Source organism: Zosterops lateralis, assembly GCF_965231275.1.
Source record: "Zosterops lateralis genome assembly, chromosome: 1".
Taxonomy (NCBI): Eukaryota; Metazoa; Chordata; class Aves; order Passeriformes; family Zosteropidae; genus Zosterops; species Zosterops lateralis.
Genome location: NC_139762.1, coordinates 31,489,928 through 31,510,109, shown reverse-complemented (window position 1 = coordinate 31,510,109; position 20,182 = coordinate 31,489,928). Strand labels below are relative to the sequence as shown.

At 37.8% G+C, this 20,182-nt stretch overlaps 1 protein-coding gene across 13 annotated transcripts in view; it reads right to left on the bottom strand.

Moving 5' to 3' along the window:
* The window catches only part of HDAC9 (histone deacetylase 9), a 459,263-nt gene that overhangs the window by 280,327 nt on the left and 158,754 nt on the right, over positions 1-20,182 (bottom strand). Inside the window, exon 1 of one of the 13 annotated variants that reach the window (XM_083872062.1) lies at positions 15,847-15,867. The exons of the other annotated variants lie outside the window; for them this stretch is intronic. The gene's annotated coding sequence lies outside the window, so the exon portion shown is untranslated. Of the gene's footprint in view, positions 1-15,846; positions 15,868-20,182 lie in introns of those variants that run through there. 13 annotated transcript variants of the gene reach the window in all.

Genomic DNA, 20,182 nt, shown 5'->3' with positions numbered 1-20,182 from the left:
TTCTTAAAGATTTAAAATAAAAATTAAAATTAAGCCAGAGAACTGTCACTACAAGCCACTGGAAGCTGGGCAAGAAAAACCATTTTACATACAGCATTAAAAAAGGCCTCCTTTAATGTGTGGGCCAAGGAATGGCCCTGAGAAGCCAGACCATGTGCTCAGCTGTGGGCACACACCAGTCTCTCCCACTGTGCTGCCTGCTTGGATCTCCTTCCTCTCCCAGCATCTCCACCCCTCACAGGGGAGCATTCAAGCACATGGAGAAACAGCACTGGATGCACAAACATGCCCCTGAGAGCAGTAACAAATTGACCACTGCTGCGTTCTGAAAAGGTCATATCTCATACTGGTCAATAATGTTGTTATGAAACCACACAAAATCCTCATGGTTAGCTGGGCCAGGATGGCAACAGTCCTTCTGGCTTTTTTTTTTTTTTTTTTTTTTTTTTTTTTTTTTTTTTTCCCAAATGTTTCAGTGAACCCAGATCCAGTTTTCATCTAATTTTCTTCATCCTCTTTAACTTTGATAAGGAACAGATCAGCAACCCAAAATGTAATCAATATTCACCAGCTTGGGAGCTGATTTTACTCTGCTGGTGAATTTGGGGCAATACTAAAAGGATGAAACTGTGACTTCATTGGGTAAACTAAATATTTTGCCTGATTTCAGTAGAACCAGGACTACTTCTGAGGAGCAGTATGATCTTAATTTTCCATGTGTAACCAACAAATTTATAGATTGCAAAAGGGGAAAAAAATCAAAATAAAACTGAAAAGGTTTCCTAACTCTGAAATGAAAATTGTAACACATTTCAAGTACATATAACCTCTCCCTTTAGCTAAGCAAAACACCTTGAAAATCTTAATGCAGCTACTTACTGTAACTGAAAATACCTCTGCAATGTACTATGGCACTGCCAAAATGTGTCACAAACTTGACTTTTGTAAATACAGGCATCCTACTGGTATTCCTAAGGCCAAACCAGCCCTGAGAAGGCTTTTACCCATCCTTCAAGCTGATTTAGCCAAATCTTACAAGGTTCAGTTTGCTAGGCACTTGATACCACGGAAAGAATGGAACAAAGGGAGAGGAAAGCCAAAACAAATGCTCAGCAAAGTCACATCTCAGCAAGCAGAGGTGGGCAGCTGCAGCTGCTGCTTCCACATGTCCCTCATCTGCCCCATCTCTGGCTTAAAGGAGGAAGATGTGAGTGCTTGAGCTCTCTAGGAAAAAGGGACAAGGCTGGTCCCAAGCCCTGGTTTCCCAGAATGAGAATTGTTCACAAAAAACTTGTCAGATTCTTCTGAGCCTCAAACCACTGTGCAATGGCTAAAAAATTGCACATGTCAGAACTGATAATTTGCATTAAAAACATGGTGAAGCAGGAAGATAATACATTGAATCCATGTTCAGACAATACTCCCATTCTAATCAACTTCAATCAGATATATTTATGTCTTGCAAAGAATCTGGGAGGGGAAAGCTCTTGTAGTAACTTCAACCCTAATTGCTGCTGGAAAAGGCAGTCCAAATATGAAGTAATAAGTAAAAAGGAGCTTGCAAGTGCTGGAATCCCAATGCCATGAGCAGAGAAGACACACTGTCTTTGATGACCTTAAGCTTCTGACCATTCAAAATGTCGCATCAAACTTGGGCTGAAGGCCTGTTCTAAAAATATCACAGCAGTCATTATGCACTTCATATCTTGCTGATTGGTAGTGGAGAGAACAGGGTGGCAGGGCAGGTGATAATGTCAGGAAAACAACACCTTTCAGTCAACAAATCAGAGGATCAGCACCATCACAAGCCAGGTCTCACACAAGTTGTCAGTCAGAGATGGACTGGTCTGTGCATGTTATGACTGCACTTCATTTCCAGTCCCTTCTCTTGTTAAAGCACTTGTCAGTGAAATACACTGCTAAGTACATTTCAGTACTAAGTACAGAGATTTGGATTTCTTTTTTTTTAGTCTGAATATAATCCAAACAAAGTATTATGATTAGTCTGTGAAAAAAAATGAGTGCATTTTCAGCAGTCCACAAAATAATGCTTTACACAGGATAAGTCTTGGCAGTCTTGTCTAGAAGTATCCAAGTACAAGAGCTAAACAGACCAAGGTGGCATGTGTCACTCATGGACTGTGTCCACAGGAATGAATAAAGAAATCTCAAGATTATCTTTAATACTATTCTCCATCTTCTCTCCGTACCTCTGCCAGAATTCCAGAAAAAAAGCAAAGCTAAAAAGGTGGAGACAGAAAAATTGGGCAACTAAAAAGTGAACATACAGTTAGCAAATGGCTTACTTGCTATGACTTAACAGCTTTCCACATCTCAAAAGACAAAGGATGATGACTAAAGCCATGAGACTGGTTTTGTGTTATCTGAAAAAGGGGTGCAGCAAGATTGGGCACCACCTTAACTAAAAATAGATGCGCTGTAATAATAGGGCTGAAAAAACCCTACATAAGTTAATTACCAATGTGATGAAACAGGCTTAAGTTTGGTCAAACTTTATTTTTTATTTTAATTGCCAGTAAGAATGCTTCTAAAAATAACATCCTCGTGTTTTATAATATTATTTTGTTAATCATTCTAAAGAAATGCTTGTCTCCATTTTTGGACTATACACAAATGTGACAACCTTGCATTTAAGAAATAATTTGCTTGAAGTAACACAGCAGAGCTGGTTTTATTTAGAAACTTCAAATAAAATGCTACTGTAAGCTATTTAATCACATGGTTTTCTTTCAATCACTATTTAGAGGCATACAAAGTGCATTTCTCATAAAGATGTTATATGTACAAATCTCATATGTGTGTGTATAAAAATTTTAACAGATTTAAAGCACTTTCAGCTACGGGTGTCACACACCATAGCTGAAATACTAAAGCACAAGTACAGTGACATAAATAACAACAACAACAACAATCTAAAGGGTGCATAAGCGTCTCGTTTAAAACATGTGATGATCGAGTATTTTATTGACTTGGCTCCTAAATAATTGTATGTACTTTTGTTCATTCAGTGTCCTCTCAGATGCAGCAGAAAGCCTGCAGCAATTCAGAAAGACAGTGTGCTATTCTGGGATCCAACAGAGAATGAATAAGTTGAGAAGTTGAGCAACTAACTATATTTGCAAGGAGAAATCTCCAAGGCATACCTAGCAAAAAGCGTGTCAGGCTGGAAATACACCAGGATGGTTGCCAACAGAAATATTTCATCAGTCAGTCTTTTGCAGTCCTATGGCTCCCATTTCATTTTTTTGTCAACTTATTTAGCACTGCAGGCACCAGCAACAAACAAGTTTGGGATGTACTTTCATTTCTAACACCCTTTTTCTGGAACTCAGCTGTTTTGTGATACTTTGCCTTCTGTTCCAAAGACCACAAGCTTGTCACAAGAGGCCACAAAGGGTTTGTGCATACGGCTGCAGTGTGAGGAGAAGGAAAGGACAGAGGTGGTCAGTAGACCATTAGTGGCTATGTACCTCCTTCAGAGTGACCTGCAGCTGTGGAGGGCCTGGTCAAATGATGATGGTAACTCCTTCAGTAATTACTTCTCAAGTTGCATTGGAAAAGAATGTGTTTCTCCTGCATGAACCAGAGGACAGCCATTTCTCCAGCATCCTAAATATGACCATCCTGTAAAGAAGACCATGTGTGCTAAACAACATATTTTTGGAACATTTAAATCAAAACAGTTATTGCTGCAGCTTTGGCACTGGTGCACTGGTGATCAACAGAATGATGTTTACTCAGATGGGATGCAGGCTTCACTGGCAACATCATCTGAAGGAGTTCCTTATGTGCTCCTGCTACTTTGCTGTCCTTGGTCTGATGGCAAGATTTTACATGTATTTATACATTTGAAAGAAAATCAGATCAGATCAGTTTTCCAGTACAGCTCAAAAAGCACAGACAAAAAAACAAGACCCCAAAAGCCTAAGCATGAAAAGAAAGAACTTTTTATCCTTATGAGATCCTCTGTCTCATCAAGCCACAAGCACAGTGACAGAAGTTCAAAGGACTCCTGACAGTGCTATAGTAATCCAGAACTCTTTACTAACTGATATGACAGGTATTCAAGATTTGCATATTGAAGACATTGATGAATCACACAAAACCTATATGGCCATGCTAATGTATATATATACATATATATAATCAACAAAACTCAAACTAGCAACCATCACTTAAAGATATGCACAAAGCCAACAGCACTCAAATGTATTTTGGACACTATGTGGGGGGAAAAAATCTTAGAACTCGAAACAGGTTTTTTTAGAGCCTCAAGGTTCTAACAATTTGTAGCCATGTTGGTATAGATCTAAATTACATTAGATGAAGAAACAATTAAGAAGAACTGCTTTGAAAAGGAGAACAGTATTCTTTAATTAGTTTTTATACAGAATATACTATTTTCTGATGATGCAGAAAAAGGAATATTTGGTTAGGCAATTTCTACAAGACTTCAGCTGATGCCTTTACTTTTCGTAGAAATTCAGATGAAATTTAGGTCACCTCAGGACTTAGAGTAGCTAATGGACTCTGGTTTCCTCCACATCTTTAAACACTCGTGTGCAAAACTCCCCAGCTAGCCTGTAATTTTCCTGTCTCAGAGGAGGCAGCAATCAGTGTGCCATTTATGCATTGGACAGACAAAGGGACATTCTCAACACTGCTGACATCACAGGAAAGGCTGATAAACAATCCATAGCATTTGGCCACTCCATTTGATAAGGTTTATATTTATTTTTATTGTCTTTGGAAGAGAAAAACCATACACAGTTATGTGCTCAATACGTGCTATTCCGCTCAACACACACACTTGAAGAGAGTTAATTTTGTCCATCATTAAAATTAATAAAATAATTTTCAATTTTTCAATTTGCAGGCAAGATATAATACTATCTTACCCAGTCTGTGAGAGGGTTGAACCCTTGTCATATTGGAAAGTACAGTATCATTACCTGATTCCACATACAACACAGCAAACCAGCCTGATGATTGTGACATTCACTGTCATTCGGAGCATGAATCTATTTCTGACTCTCATGGATGACCAGTTCCCATATTTGACAAAGTAACATTTTTTCCTCTACCTGAAGCAATGTAATTTATCACTGGCAAAAAGCAAGAGCTGCAGCAATCCTAGTTGGGCAGTACTAGGAAGAAAATTTGCTTTTCATTCACATAGTTACGAGATACATACAAAACACTAGTGAACTTTTTTTTACTAATTTTTTTTTCTTACAGGTTTCTACTTTTCCTGCGGTAACATTCAAAAAGATATATGTGACATTTTTACATCTATCTATTCATCATATATCTCTTAAAACTGCCCATGAGAGATGGTTAATGAATGTTTCAAAAATCCCAAAATTGTTAGGGGACTAGGATTGGGTGGTCTTGAGTTGCAATTGCGGATCACAGATTTCCAGTGATCAGAGATCCCATATGCCCTTATGTTTCAGTTCCCCAACCATCCAATGGGAACGAACAGCAGTATGTTTCACATTATTGTTTAGAATACAAGTGCTTTAAGGGTGCTCAGACATCATGGAAGTGGAGAACACACGCTTTTGCCAAACTATTTCTACATCACACAGTTAGTTAGTAACTGCATCCTTCCATAGGGAATTGGCAACACTGATTACTACCCAGGGCTGTGAACGCTTTGTAGAGCCTACATTACTACAGATAGCTGATTATTTCCAGAAAAAAATTGTATGTTATCTCCCTAAACCACAAGAGTAGATGTTTTTCTTCAAAAGCTAGAGATGAGCACAAAAAGACTCTTCTCGCATTCATATTTCAAAAGCTTTCTGTTTTAACCTGTGTTCCCTTAACTTGTCCTTCTCTTCAGAACATTTTATGTAGTTCTATAAACTACAGAACATTGCCACTTGCAAAAAAAAAAAAAAACCACAGGTAAAAAAAATTTTTATGTGTCTAGATTTCCAGGCTTACAACTTACTGGAATTTCCATTCACAAGGAGAAACAAGACAGATTAGCAATAGTTGCAGCAAGCAGCAAATCTCACTCATGTAGAAACTAAATGCTTGGTTCTGAAGAAAAAAAAGTCATCCATTTTAGGTCCAGACAATGAATTTTAAAAAAATCCAACAAATACCTAAGAACCAAATGCATGCCTTTGAGTAAATATTTTTGCCATTCACGCTGTTGTACATTGACAAGTTAATGAGAGCAACTGAAGGACCTTTCTTCCTATTTAGCTGAAGCTGTGGCCATACACACCCTGCTCCTTCTATTTCATCTCCAGCCCAGACCTGGCATGGTCAGATAGCTTTGGTCTATTTTTGGAATAAGAATATTTAAATAATGATTGACCATGATAAATTGTCTCTGCTCTCATCAACATTAAATTAACCCATCTTCTTGATACCTTTCTCATGAGTCTGGAAACTTCATTTGCAAATAGGGTAAATATTTCTGTAGGATGTTCTTTACAAACTGACCAGAACAGTCTTTGTGGGACCTGTTTATAAATGCAATCCTTTCCTTCTTCGTTTACTATGCCCATCAAAAAGGATAGTGTTTTACAAGGGAAAAAACAGTAACTGAGGACCAACCATCTCTTCTACAGTTTTTCTTCCTTGTGTTTCTCTTTCTTCATTATTGCACAAACACAACTGTCCTTTAACTCCACCTTTAAGCCACTGCTGAAATGGTGACTCCCTCCATGCTTCATTTAGTAAAATCTCAGACAAAAGACACTTCTGAGGTTTCTCCCATGCTATTCTCTTGTTTGTGAAGAAGTGTTCCAAAAGGTGGCTTAAAACCCTCCTCTGGGTCAATACAAGGATTTGAGCTCCTTTGCTCAGAAGATCACTGGAATTACAAGGTAATATGGTTCTTTTCTTCCCTATATGACTAAGCATGGAGTTTATACATACAGCCAAGATATTTCCAGCCAGCTGAAAAAATTACTTGGAAGAGGCTTGTTCTGGTGATGGTAAACATAAAGTGCCTCCCATCAGACAAAAGAAGAGGTTGTGGCTTTGTTCTGTTGTTGTACTACCATTGCCATTGCTCCTTTCCTGTAGTGCCATGTGCTGGGAGACATTTCAGAGATTCGCCGACAGCCTGCGCTTCTGCAAGAAAAGTTCTTTCACTGGTCTGCTACCAGCTAAGAAAATACCCTGTAATACTCAGAATTCATATTTATTCCAAACCCACTAATTCAGAATTCACTTCACAAGGTTTTAACTGCCATAATCTCTGCTGAATGTAGAACTCAAAAAGAGATGCAAAGCATTCCTTAACAAACGGCTCATGTCAAACATTTATCAGCTCAGCCATTCTTTTCATGAATAGATGAATGCCTCTCTCATTTATGGCTTTTTCTCTTCTATTTACTTTCTATAGTTTCTGCGAAGAGTGCTCCACAATCTTTTCTCCCAAAAGGTTCTGATCACTAATTTTTTTTAATCTTCATCAGTCTATATTTATCACTATATTTCGCACATTTGCTTCTTCCTCTTTGATCCTTTAATAGACATTGTGCACTGCAATTTCTTTACTTATTAACAGCCTGAACATTCTTCATCAAATCTAATTCAGAATGTGTTCTTTGTTGCTTGTTTTCTTATTGTGCTTGTAAACTTTCATCTTTCCTCTGTCTATAGAGATGCTGCAGGATTTGTTGTCTGAACTACTGAAATTCTCTCTCTGAGTCCTCAAATTCAAAGTAAACTTCAAACACAGACCATTTTGTCACATCTCATTCCTTTTTTTTTTTTTTTTTTTTTTTTTTTTTTTTTTTTTTTTTTGCGAGGACAGTGGTGATTATGGCATTCAGAAATCATTTTACATTTTAAGTTTCATTGCTCTTAACCTTGTGTCTCTTTTCCCTTGGAAATGTCTAGCTCTTTAAAAGCCAACAAACTGGTAGAGACCTCTCCTGTTTTGCCACTTAAATAACAGCTCCTGTTATTTAAGTGATTCTTGAATTCAGCATTTGCATGTGATAAATTGGTGCAATCCCAACTGAAAGAAAAAGCATCTAAAAAGTGTTGAAATCCTTTTGACTCACCATGTCAAAGTAGATATAAGTACACTCACTGACAATATACTATAAGGCTTGTATACCTAATTTTCACCATTTGTAATCTCTCCAGAGGCAGCTTTAGCCTTTGTTAAATGGAAAACAGAGAGGTATAAAACTGTATTTTTGGCAAACATGAAACAAAGGCTTTTTATTCCATAACAGAAAACACTCTTTCCACTGTGCACAGAAAGGGAGTTGCACCCTGAATAGAAAAGGAGGAGTGGAAGGTGGTTGCAGAAGAGGGACAGTTACTGTGCAACTTGGAAGTCTGCTAGAAAAACAAACACAGAAAAATGGCACTTTGGGAAAAACCACATTGTTTATCAGTCTGAGACTGAACAAGATACAATGACTTAAAAGTATATGTTCAATGTCACCGAACAGTAGGAGCTTGCAAAGTATGCTGCAAGGCTTTCTGAACATATCTAGGTGTCCTAATTTCAACAATTCCTTCAGTTCTCTGTGGATACTTTCCTATCTAAATCTACTAAATCCTTACATTTTCATTTCAAGACTGTGTTCTTGTGGAGGGGCACTTTTTATTTTTCACTTTCAGAACAATGTGAATGGATGGTGCTGCAGAGACAATAGGAGACTATTTTGAAGCAACTTTTACCTTTTCACTTACATGTGACTGAAAAAATCTCACAGAACTTGTCATCCATGGATCTGCAAGATGGGCACCAGTCTTCCTTTATTAGCTGAATATTAACAAATATCAAGCAGTAGAAAGCTAAACTGCTCAAGAAGAAGATATAACATCAACATGCAAGGTGTTTTTTTTTAAAAAAAAGCTCATCTGAGTGACTCAGTCTGTTTTCATGATAAAATAAACTTTCTAGAAGTAACAATAACAGAAGGGAGTGACGTCTATCATTCTACCAGGATGTTGAGCCCTGGTGTTTACAGGTGCTTTATACCAACTAAGCAAAAAATAGCGAAGAAATTACTAGGTTATATTAAAAGAAAAGCTTAAAATAACCGTAGTGAGCTAATGTTAGAGGTATGCAGTGAAGGTTGGGTCATGCCTACAGTGTACCATTGCCTTCAGCTGTAAGATCTCTTTTATGAGCTCTGCAAACATACTAGTGGAACTGGTGTGAAAAGTATCATCACTAAACCTGGCATCAAGCCAGCTGTTCCCGTGTTTTCCATATTTCCATATAGTAATAACTATTATGTCAATTTTTCCACTCTACCCTTGTTTTAAGAAAATCTTGACAGTTTAGTTGCAAAAGTTCCTGGATTGCTTTGTAATTTCTTATTTATATGAGAATAAAGAGACAGTAGTCCAGCAAAATCACCTCTTTTGAGATTTCCTCATCTTTGTTGTTTTATATTAAACACAAGGCTAAAGATATGACTCTTGCTGTCCTAACCTCTTCCTCACAAATATGGTCACATCATGTCACAAAAGATGGTGTCACATCTAAAATTAGAAACAAATCTCAACTGTGATGATTTTAACACTGAGTATAACCTTGAGAAATGCTGAGTGACTTCCAAGAGATGCAGGAAAATGAGTTTGAGGGTTCTCGGCAATATACAGATTTTGCATGCAGAATAGCAAAATCAAAAGCAGGAAAATAGGAAAAAACCAAACACCCCTCCAACTTCTAAAAAAAGCTACCAAAAAAAAAAAAAAAAAAAAAAAAAAAGAAAAGAAAACCCAAGGGGAAAAAAGAAATAGAGTTTGATTTAGAAAAGTTACTGTGGAAAAACAGAGTAGAAAGTGACAGGATTAGTGCTATCCATTTATATATAATACTTGGGGAATGTTTTTCTAAAGACTAATGTACTCTTCATTTTTAAAGTTCTATTCAAAATCTAAGCCAGTGGCTGACAGGACTAAACCTGCTTCAAATTATATTAAGCCCTGCAGATTTGACCCACAGAAAAAATAATGACATTGCATATTAAAGATAAGCCTTAAATGACCTTATTTACTTCACTATACCACCTGACAGGATCGATGAGATCACTAGCTATTTCTAAATTATCCCAGAGCACAAAAGGAAAAGGGGGGGAAGGGGGAAACACTGGAATATGAAAAAAAAAAAAAGAAAAAAGTCCAAACTATGAAACTAACAAAGCGTGTCCTAATTCCAGATACTTTGCAATTGTTTGAATTAACTTCACATTCTTTTCTGTTATCTTTCCACTTCAAGCAGAAATTTTCCACACAGCTCAGTAACTAACCACATTTGCAAATTACTCAGTATGATCAATACACCAGATTAAAAATTACTATAATAATTCATGACCATACCATCATTAATTACGGAAGACTGATATTTCACTAAATTTAAATCTTTAACATATCCATTTTGAAGCTATTTCAATTGTCTATAGTTGTGTGGAAAGCAATTTTTATTTACTTTTGTTTAAGTGGGGATGTGTGTTTGCATGAAGCATGAAATTTCTTTTGAAACATGTACTGATGGAACATTTTATGACACACAACATTTCTACAATATATAAGATGTGCAACACATCTTGCCATCACTCTTTTTATAAAGTTTGTTTACTTCAGATTACACTGCATCAAAACCTTTCAAATTTAATTATTATACACTTTGTGACAAGAAGCTGAACGTTAGATGCCCAAAGCTCAAAACGTCTGACTTCCAGGAGAGACTGTGAAAGTCAAAATGTATCTCATACTTCTCAATAAAGTAAAGTACATGGACTGAGCTGTTTTTCCTGGTAGAACCACTGGACTCCTTCAGCCACTGGCTCGATCATCTCTGGAGCCCACCCCTGCATCCCATCCCTGCATCCCATCCTAAAGAGCATATAGAAAATGCAGCCAAAGGAAGTATATGTCTATCTCACAGTTTAAGGTCCAGTGAAAAATCAGAAGATATCTTCTGTATTTTATTTTACTTTAGTAAACATTTATTATAACCATTATCACAGTGAATAGTGAGAAGTGCTGAAAGTTGTTGCAATACAGACAAAGTAGGAAAACCTGAGAAATCAACAAACTTAATTACTTATCAGAATACATATTTCATAAAGAAATATTTATATGAAATTTATTCTCAAAGGATGTGGCTCACAGCTATGGCAAGATCTTAGCTTTCGTTCAAACTATAAAGCTTCTGGTACTAGTGTTGGGAATTTATCTGAGCTCATGGTGCTCACTGCTAGGGGAGAAGAACCTGCAAGAGAGAAGTTTTGGTGGAGATGTTCCTGTTCCAGTTTAAAAGAGGCACAGACAAGATGGAGTCAAGCATCAAATACTAACTGCTGGAGCTTTCCCAAGGCAAAGGTGCAAATTCTTCAGTCTCCTCCCTGCAATTTGCAATTTGACTTGAAGGATAAAGACTTCACATCTGTTGAACCCTTTGGAAATTGCTTGCTGCAACTTACAACTGATAGCTCCAAAAATAGAATAAAATTGATGTCAAAGGAAAAATTGATTGATTGGGAGGGAAGAATCATTAAACAGAAAGAGAAAAAAAGTTATTTATTTACTTTGAGAGGTTACAAATTGAAATTCCCATAGCACTTAGCAATGAAATATGTGTACAATACAAATGTCTGCTTTTGTTTTCCTATCTAGAGATAAGAGCTGACAATGCAACTGTTAGTTGAATTACTGCTTCAATAAAAATCTTCCACCATAAACAGTTCTGTTATAAATAAAAAAGTGAATCATCTCTTACTGTTTCAGAAGCTTATCAAAACCACTAAAACCCAACATGACAATTTATTATTAAAACTAAGTAGAAGGCATGTATGAGCCTGATTTTACCATGTTATGGCATTTCAAAATCATAGACTCATAGAATGGTTTGAGTTGGAAGGGACCTTAAAGATCATCTAGGTCCAACCCCCATGCCATGGACAGAGACAGGTTCCTGGACCAGGTGCACTGAACCAGCTTCCTCAGAGCCCCATCTAACCTAGTCTTGAACACTTCCAGGGATGTGGCATTCACAAGTTTTCAGGGCAACCTGTTCCAGTGCCTTACCACCCTCAGAGTGACATTTTCATCCTAATATCTAATCTAAACCTACTTTCTTTCTGTGTGAAGCTATTCCCCCTTATCCCTTCACTATATGCTATTGCAAAATACTCATCATGTTGGCCCTCCTCCCTCCCTTACTCCAATTGATACATGTTCCTCCTGTGCTGAGGATCCCAGAACTCAATGCAGGGTTCCAGGTGGGTGTCACCAGAGCAGAGCAGAGCAGAGCAGAGCAGAGGGGCAGAACCCCCTTCCTTGCCATGCTGCCCACTCTGCTTTTGGTGCAGTCCAGGACACGTTTGGCTTTCTGGGCTGGGAGTGCACATTGCAGGGTCATGTCCAGCCTCTCCTTCACCATCAACCCCATGTCCTTCTCAGCAGGACTGCCTCGGAGTCCCACAAAGGACTCCATATGGAAAATATGTGTTTGGGTAAAACAGCTGTTTGTGTCAAGTATAATCACCTTCTTACTAACAGAAAGTATAACACAAACACAATGCTCCTTTGTTGTAAGAAAACAATACATTTCCAATTATACATTATTTCCTTAAAATTATATCTAAAATTTTCTGTAGTATAGCCTCAAGCCATAAAAAATGACCATGCACCCAAGTGCCATGGGCTCGAGCTGTGATACCCACTGATGTAAAAGCATTGCAGTCTGGCATTCAGGTTTGGTTACATGGTTGGCTACATGGCTGGCTATATAAGACTTGGACGTGCAATGTGTGGTGAAAGCCAAAGAAGTCAACCTACAGCCAGTGACCAAACCTCAGTATCATGAGTTCAGGTGGATCCCTGAAAGTGTAAAAATGTGTCAAAGATCTACAGCAACTGCCAGACCTCTTCTTCATATTTTCACAATGCAGCCAAATTACAATTCCCCAAATTACAATCTAGGTATAAGAAAAGTGCCTCTAAAACCAAGCAGTGGATGTACAGATTGCCCAACATTTGACTAATCTGCTGAATTTCATGCCTTTCACCATCTCTAATGATAACCTGAATCAAGTATTTCTGCCATTTCTCGTCCACACTGCTTATTTTCTCAGTCCTGCGTAATATGCAGCATAGCTGCAAATGCCATGGTAGGCATGGCAGTGCACCATTTAAACTTGTCCTATCAAAAACCCCATCTTTCATAGAAGTAATCTGAGTTCACATCTCATAAAAATGTCCCACTGTCGCCTGCACTTATGAGCAGTTTCATTGCAGGGAAATCCCTTGTTGAAGAACACTATTTAAGGATATTTTGAATTCTTAAACATAAAAAAGCTGTGGCTTTTGCAAACACAGATGTATAAAGTCTGATACACCAAAACTTCACAAAAGCAGATGTAACTACAAAGAGTAATTGTCTGCTCTGACCAGCCAGGTCCTGGCTGGACCTGATCCATCTACGCTACTGCCAAAGGCAACAAGGTAGATTTCTTTTTTTCTCACTCTTCCTTTTTTTTTCCCGAAGTGATATTTATGCTAAAGGATAAGAACAGCTGAAACAGAAACGAGACACTAGAAAGTGCTAAATCCTCAGAGGCTGTAGAGAGATTACATGGAAAAACACCCACCTGAAAACATAATACTAATGAATTTCACCTAGTAAGGAGAGCTTGAGAATTCAAAAACATCCTTCAATAAGCTCAAGTTGTGTCCAGATGAAAATCATAGAGAAGAGTAAATTAAATAGAGGAACAGTAATTGTCCTTCCCACACTAAAAAGTATAAGGATCAGCTAGCATATTGACTTATTAATTCTGCCTTCAAACACAGGAGCAGCTCCTTGCTGTAGATTACTTAGTCTATTAGGGACTGTCCACTCCCATCTGCCCTATTTCATTGCTTGCAAGGATTCAGTGGGCTCTGGGGCTCTGAACAGGCTTCTCATGCAGCAAAATCTGGTAGAGGCAAAAAATCAGATGTATAGCACATTCAAAAAAAAAAAAATTGGGCTGATGACCTAGTATTTACAGACTGATAAAAATGGAAAGTCTTAAATATATATATATATTTACTCACATGTATATATATGTGTGTGTAAATCAAGAAAAAGAAAGGAAGATGATTTTTTTCTCTGAAATACAGCTATATTTGGCACTGTTTGTTCAGCCTGTATGTAAATAGGTTTTATTCTTCTAGAGTTTCAAAACCTCACAAATATAATAAATCTAATGTAATCCGAATGAAGTGTTTGCAATGTCACTTTTCAGATAAGCTATGCCTTAAGATAAAGTAAGTTGACATTTAACAAGTTCTGCTAAGTGAGCCATTCCCATTCATTTAATGGCATCCCCAACCAACAAAAGGAAAAATATGTCACCATAACATTATACTAATAATTAACTGTGATGCTATTAAAGGCTTCTGCTGGAGGCTCCATAGGGACAATGAATCATGTATTTACATTGTAGCCAGGAAAGAAGTTGCTTGGTAGCAAGGATGCTCACATCTGCTGCAATAAATTACAGGGAAAATATTATAGACCAAAGAAAAATAAAACAAACCAAAAAAAGCTCCCTCTCAATCCCTTAAATGTAATTCAGGGACCTGTTGAATTTCTACTGGGTGTTAGTAAAGAATTACCTCTCTACTCTACATATCTTGGTCGTAAAATATTAGCATAGTTTGTAGTATTTTGAGGTGAGATAAGGAGATAGAAGTGCAGAATATGACACAGAAATCATTTGGTTTTATTCTGCTCAGAGTTGTACTACTGAGTTTGGAGGGATAAATTATGCCTCACATACACCTGTATATGATCAAATCTAAGAAACAGAAAAGTAAACAAAATTTTCCCAAAAAATAAAATCCATGAAGTTGTACTTAGTGGATTACTGTATCTAAAGAGGAGACAATTTCCACAAAATGTCCTGCGACAAATAATCTTGCAGCAAAAAAATTATATTTGGCTATTCCATCTTTTGGCTGATGGAATTGCATCCATCATGTAGCTTATCACAGATTCCTTGCATACTATCTCTGTTTTTCCCTACATATTGAACAGTGTGGGGGTGCTGGAATGGTATCATAAGTTTCTTAGTTGTAGGTTTGATGTGATTTGGACTTTAACCCTAGCCTGGTAAAGTTCCTGTCTTGGATTGTGCTTATCAGAGGTTGATAAGAGTTGCCAAGACAACTCTAATCCTCTGCCCTGGGTTTCGATCATCCTATTGTATTTTCCCCCATCCCATTGTGTTTCTCCCCCACATGTCCACCATCCCCCAGGCCCCAGAACCTTCAGGAGAGGTGTCTGACAGGGATTGGTGGGTCTCACAGGACCACATCCCAAATTCACCTGATTTGTTAATGTTGTGTATTGCATTTTGACCTTACCCACCTGGCTTTGTGTGATTGGTCTTGTAACTTGTATCCACCCCTGAGATTTTGGGGGAACAAAAACCCCCTGTAACCGAGGCCAGGGGTCACTCCCCAGAGGCACAGGCCTGGAACCAGGGACTGCCCCTGAGTTACCCGAATAAAACCTTTCTCCCTGAGCCTCCGGAGTGTCCCCTCTTTCAAACCACGGCCGAGACAGCTAAGGCAAAGGTGCTGCGGAGCCAAGACCCACGCAAAGGTACTGTTGGGCGTATCACAGCTAGCAGGGTGGCCCAGCTGACGCTGAGCTGACCTGAGAGACAGATACGCGAAGCAACAGAACAGTTTGAACTTTAGTTAAGAATTTAATTCCTCATATGCACATATGTATGTATATATGCATAGAAATGTTTATATAAATATATGGAAATGAAAAATACAATGCTTAAAAATGTTGTTTCTAATATGTATAATTACTTTTACCTCACAAGTTCAAATGAAGTTGAGAACATGACATAAATCTTCAGCCTAAAAAAAGAAAGCAAACATAGGACTGTCCTAAAGATACTCAAACAACATATAATTATTCAGTAAATAGCTTCTGAGCTTACTGAGTTTTGGGGACTGACTCATAACTTTTATTCTGGGTGGCAATACAGCCTCACCGTCTCTCGGGCATTTCCTTAACTGGACTATGAAGTCAGAACTGAGCAATGAAAGATTCTCTCACACTTTCCCAGGAATGAAGGGTGAGGACTAGCAAAACAGGTACAATTTTCTCCTGTTTAATGTAGATTTTTACTAACAGGTAAAACTAAATAAAATAATAAGCAAATGAAAAAAAATAAAGAAAAAAGAAATCAGAATAAATCAAAAAAACCTTGACAGAAATAATAGCACAGGGACTCTTCTGCTCTTCAAAGAAGGTAGTTTATTTTGACTAAATTAAATAGTTTTTAAATGGCAAGTCCTTTTAAGCAGAGTTTAGGTAAAACCTTATTAACTAGTAGCTGATTAAATGGGACTGTCTGCTATCTACAAGTACAGTTTGGGTCACATAGTAGAGCATCTGTCATTCAAATTAGACTGAGAGAGCTGGGAATGTTTAGTCTGGAGAAAAAGAAGGATTAGGGAGATCTTGTGAATGTATATAAATACCTTAGTAAAGAAGGAGATAGAGTCTTCCCAGTGGTGCTCCATGAAAGGACAAGAGGCAATGAGCACAAATTGAAATACAGCCAATTCTGTCTAGAAAAAAGAAAAAACCCAAATATCTCCCATATACTGAAAAGGTTATCAAACATTAGAACAGTTTGGCAAAACAGCTGGTGTACTCTCCATCTGGGGAGATACTGAAAACCTGACTGGACACACTCCTGGGAACCTGCTGCAACTGACTTTTTTGTTGTTGTTGTTGTTGTTGTTGTTTTTGTTTGGTTTTTTTGTTGTTGTTGTTTTTTTGTTTTGTTTTTGGTTTTGTTTTTGTTTTTTTGTTTTTTTAATAACCCAGGAAAAATAAAACTTCTGTGGAGAAGTCAGAACTTACTGAGACACCCCATGCATGAATGGTCCTTTGTTCTCACACTGAGATCCTCCACCTTTTGTGGTGCCCCACATGAGTCAGGAAATCACCTTTCAATGGAAGACTTACGTCTGAGATCTACATTTACAAGTTCATAGGTTTTATATTTTATTCTGTAAATAATTTATGATGGTGGGTCAACCATAGACAGGTTTATTTAAGCAGCCTATTTTGGTGAATTTAAAGGCATAGCTAATAAATTCAAGCCATGAATAGACTACCTGCTCCACATGCAGCTCCTGCTGGTATTGATGTATTGAAGTTCCCATTGCAATCAAGCCACTGGTGTCCACAGCCTGCAGAACTCTGCTAGTAGAAGGTATTTTCATTTGAGGAGAACACCAGTCAGATGATCTACTGGAATGTCTTATATGTTTTTGCCTTCAGTGCAGAACTTGCACAAGCCCTTATTCTGGCAAAGTTTTGGAAATAACAAGCCCCAGATGGAAAGTAACAAGCCTCTGGCCCAGATAAAGCAGCCTTCAACCAGCACAGCGTCCTGTAGAGCAGACATGGGCACTGTGGGCATCAAACAACAGAAATCTCTCAGAGGTTTAAACTCAGGCTAAGTTCAGCTTTAAAGATGAACATGTTTTACTCTTCAGACCTAAACCCAGACCCTTTGCACTTCAGTGAAGAAATTGCCACATGGATCAACACTTTGCCTAAGCTGGGTCAAAGCATGCTTTTGTAAACTATGTGTGGGGATCAGAGCTTGCTATCTTACAATAATACAGCTTCATGCACAAGTCCACAAAGACTGAAGGAGAAAAGCTCAGCAATTTTCTGAACTGATGCAGGGAATCTGTTCTCTCAACTTAGGAGCAATATTGACCTTTTTTTACAGAAATGCTGGCACCAGTAATCTTCAAATGTAAAGTATTTTTTCCTCCTTTTTGGAGGAAAAAAAAAAAAAAAGAAACCATGAAACAAAACTCAACAAATTTCCATTAGATACTTGGGGAAAAAAATTTAAAACTATACACAGTTCCATTTTGAGGAGAGAAAATTATTTTTTAAAAAGTTTCTATTTATTTTTAGTTTTTTTGTAGCAATTTACTACAGCCAGCCTAGAGCCAGAAAATTTTTTTATTTACTTTATAGCATTGTAACATCTATGGATAAGTTGTGCACTTGCTGCCAGAACTACAAATTCTTACAAAGTTATTTTAAAGTGATGTAGATGAGATGAAGGTCAGAGAAAACTGAAACCTCAGTACTGTTGTCATGCCCCATTGCCTCACCACCCCTCAGAGTCTGAACTAGACCTGTTCATTGTGTCCAAATGTGTCAGGAGCAGAATTCTGCAAGGCCATTGCTCTGTTACACACTGAGGATCTTGGTTGTGCTCCAGAATCACCAAATTTAAAAGGCCTGGAGCTGGTTTCCATCCCCAACATAGACTTGGCAGCAGATCTGTCTATTTGTATTCCATTCCTGAGGACTACAGGCTTTGGATGCCAGTTGGAGTCCAGCACACACTGCAGCACCCACCATAGCACAGCTGCCTTCATCACTGCAGTGGGGCAGCAGATGCTGGCAGGGACAGCACACCCCAGGCTCCCAACCTCTCACACTGGATGGAGTCTCCACACTGCAGGGATGGAGGCTTCTCCAGGCCACAGTGAGCTGCCCATCCTGGAAGCTGTGTGTGTGCATGTGGTGGAGATAACAGGAGATCAACATCACCTCTTCTGTGAGCTCTCCAATACTCCCAGCTGGAGAGCTAAAGGCATTGAGCACTGAGTTCAAGTTCAAATGTATGACCTCGCCACATAAATGAACTCAGAAGACATCATAAGTATTTTTAGAACAGAATTTTTGGAAGATTTCAGCATTGCTCTAATTCTATTTCCACTGACTTCAGTCTATTCTAAAGACTCTACAGTCATAGTATTACTGAAGACAACAGGAACCTGGTAGAAGGTGACATACTCTCTATAGCTGTGGCACTTTGATATTTTAAAAATTAAATGCATTGCTTTTAAGGTTTTATTTTTTAAAAAGCTACTTTATTACTATTTTTTTTTCTTCCCTTCTTGCTCAGTCCTCTTTTCCTACAAATGTAGGTATGAGTTCCACTGAATTTGGAAGGTCATGAAGTCATGCCAGTTTACACAAATTTGAAACCAACCTCAAAATACATCAAATGATTAATCAAGATACAAGACTTCACTCTAATGAGAGTCCTGAACTTCTCAGCTGCAAAATCAGTATCTGAATTAGTATCTGATCACTCCACATCAACTGGACAAATGTACTGAAGAAAAAGACAGCACATCATCAACTGAGGTATAAATAGCCTCTGGTTCACCAAAACCTTTGTGGACAACAATAAAGTATTAAGTGGAAGGTAAAGTAACTTACAGTAATTAGATTTAGACTGCTACTTAAGGAAAGTTGTGATTCAATACTAATAACTAATTTTACCTTCTGTGATTAGTGAAAGCTGCTTAGAAGTAAGTATGTTATCTGCTGGCTCTGACACGATTATTGTCTTACTAAAAAATGCCTAATTAGTTTTGCTGCAGCTACAAATTTCTGTTTAACAGGCATGCTCAGCAACACAGGCATGCTCAGCAACACTGCCAAGCATTCCATTACTCATCCGTTATTATGCTCTCCTATAATGTGTAAAACTCCTGTGTAGAATTCAAGAACTTTTGTCATTGTTCAGTGTAGACTGAATTCCATGAAGGACTAAAAAACTGGATTTTGGGTCTATGTTCTCAGATATAACACATGTAAATATAAAGTGAACTCACATTTTTCACAATCCCAGTCAATAATACCACAAAAATGTGTGAAAGTTAAAATTTCCAGAGGCTTCCCTTGATACTAAAACATTGCAAAAGATGTAGGTAAATATGGTTACTGTGAAATTACCAAGACACAATTCCATTTAATTTCATTTACTCACATGACAAATTATTTGATTGCTCAAACTGAAACATGAATAAAAATTAGACATAGCAGCAAATAAATAAGACAGATGGATCTTTACAGCAGTTCAGGAAGGGCTGATGACATCTACTGTCCAAAGGATCTTTGACAAACACCTGGAATCCCACAGTGGCTAGATAGTAATTCCCCATTGAGAACATGCAACAAAGCTCCTCAAAAACGGTTTTATGAACTGAATAAGGACTAACAAGTTCATCAGAATTAAAAGAGGAAAGAACAACTTGAAATAATTTAACCAAGATATTATGTTCTTGACGAAGATGGCAGCTGTAG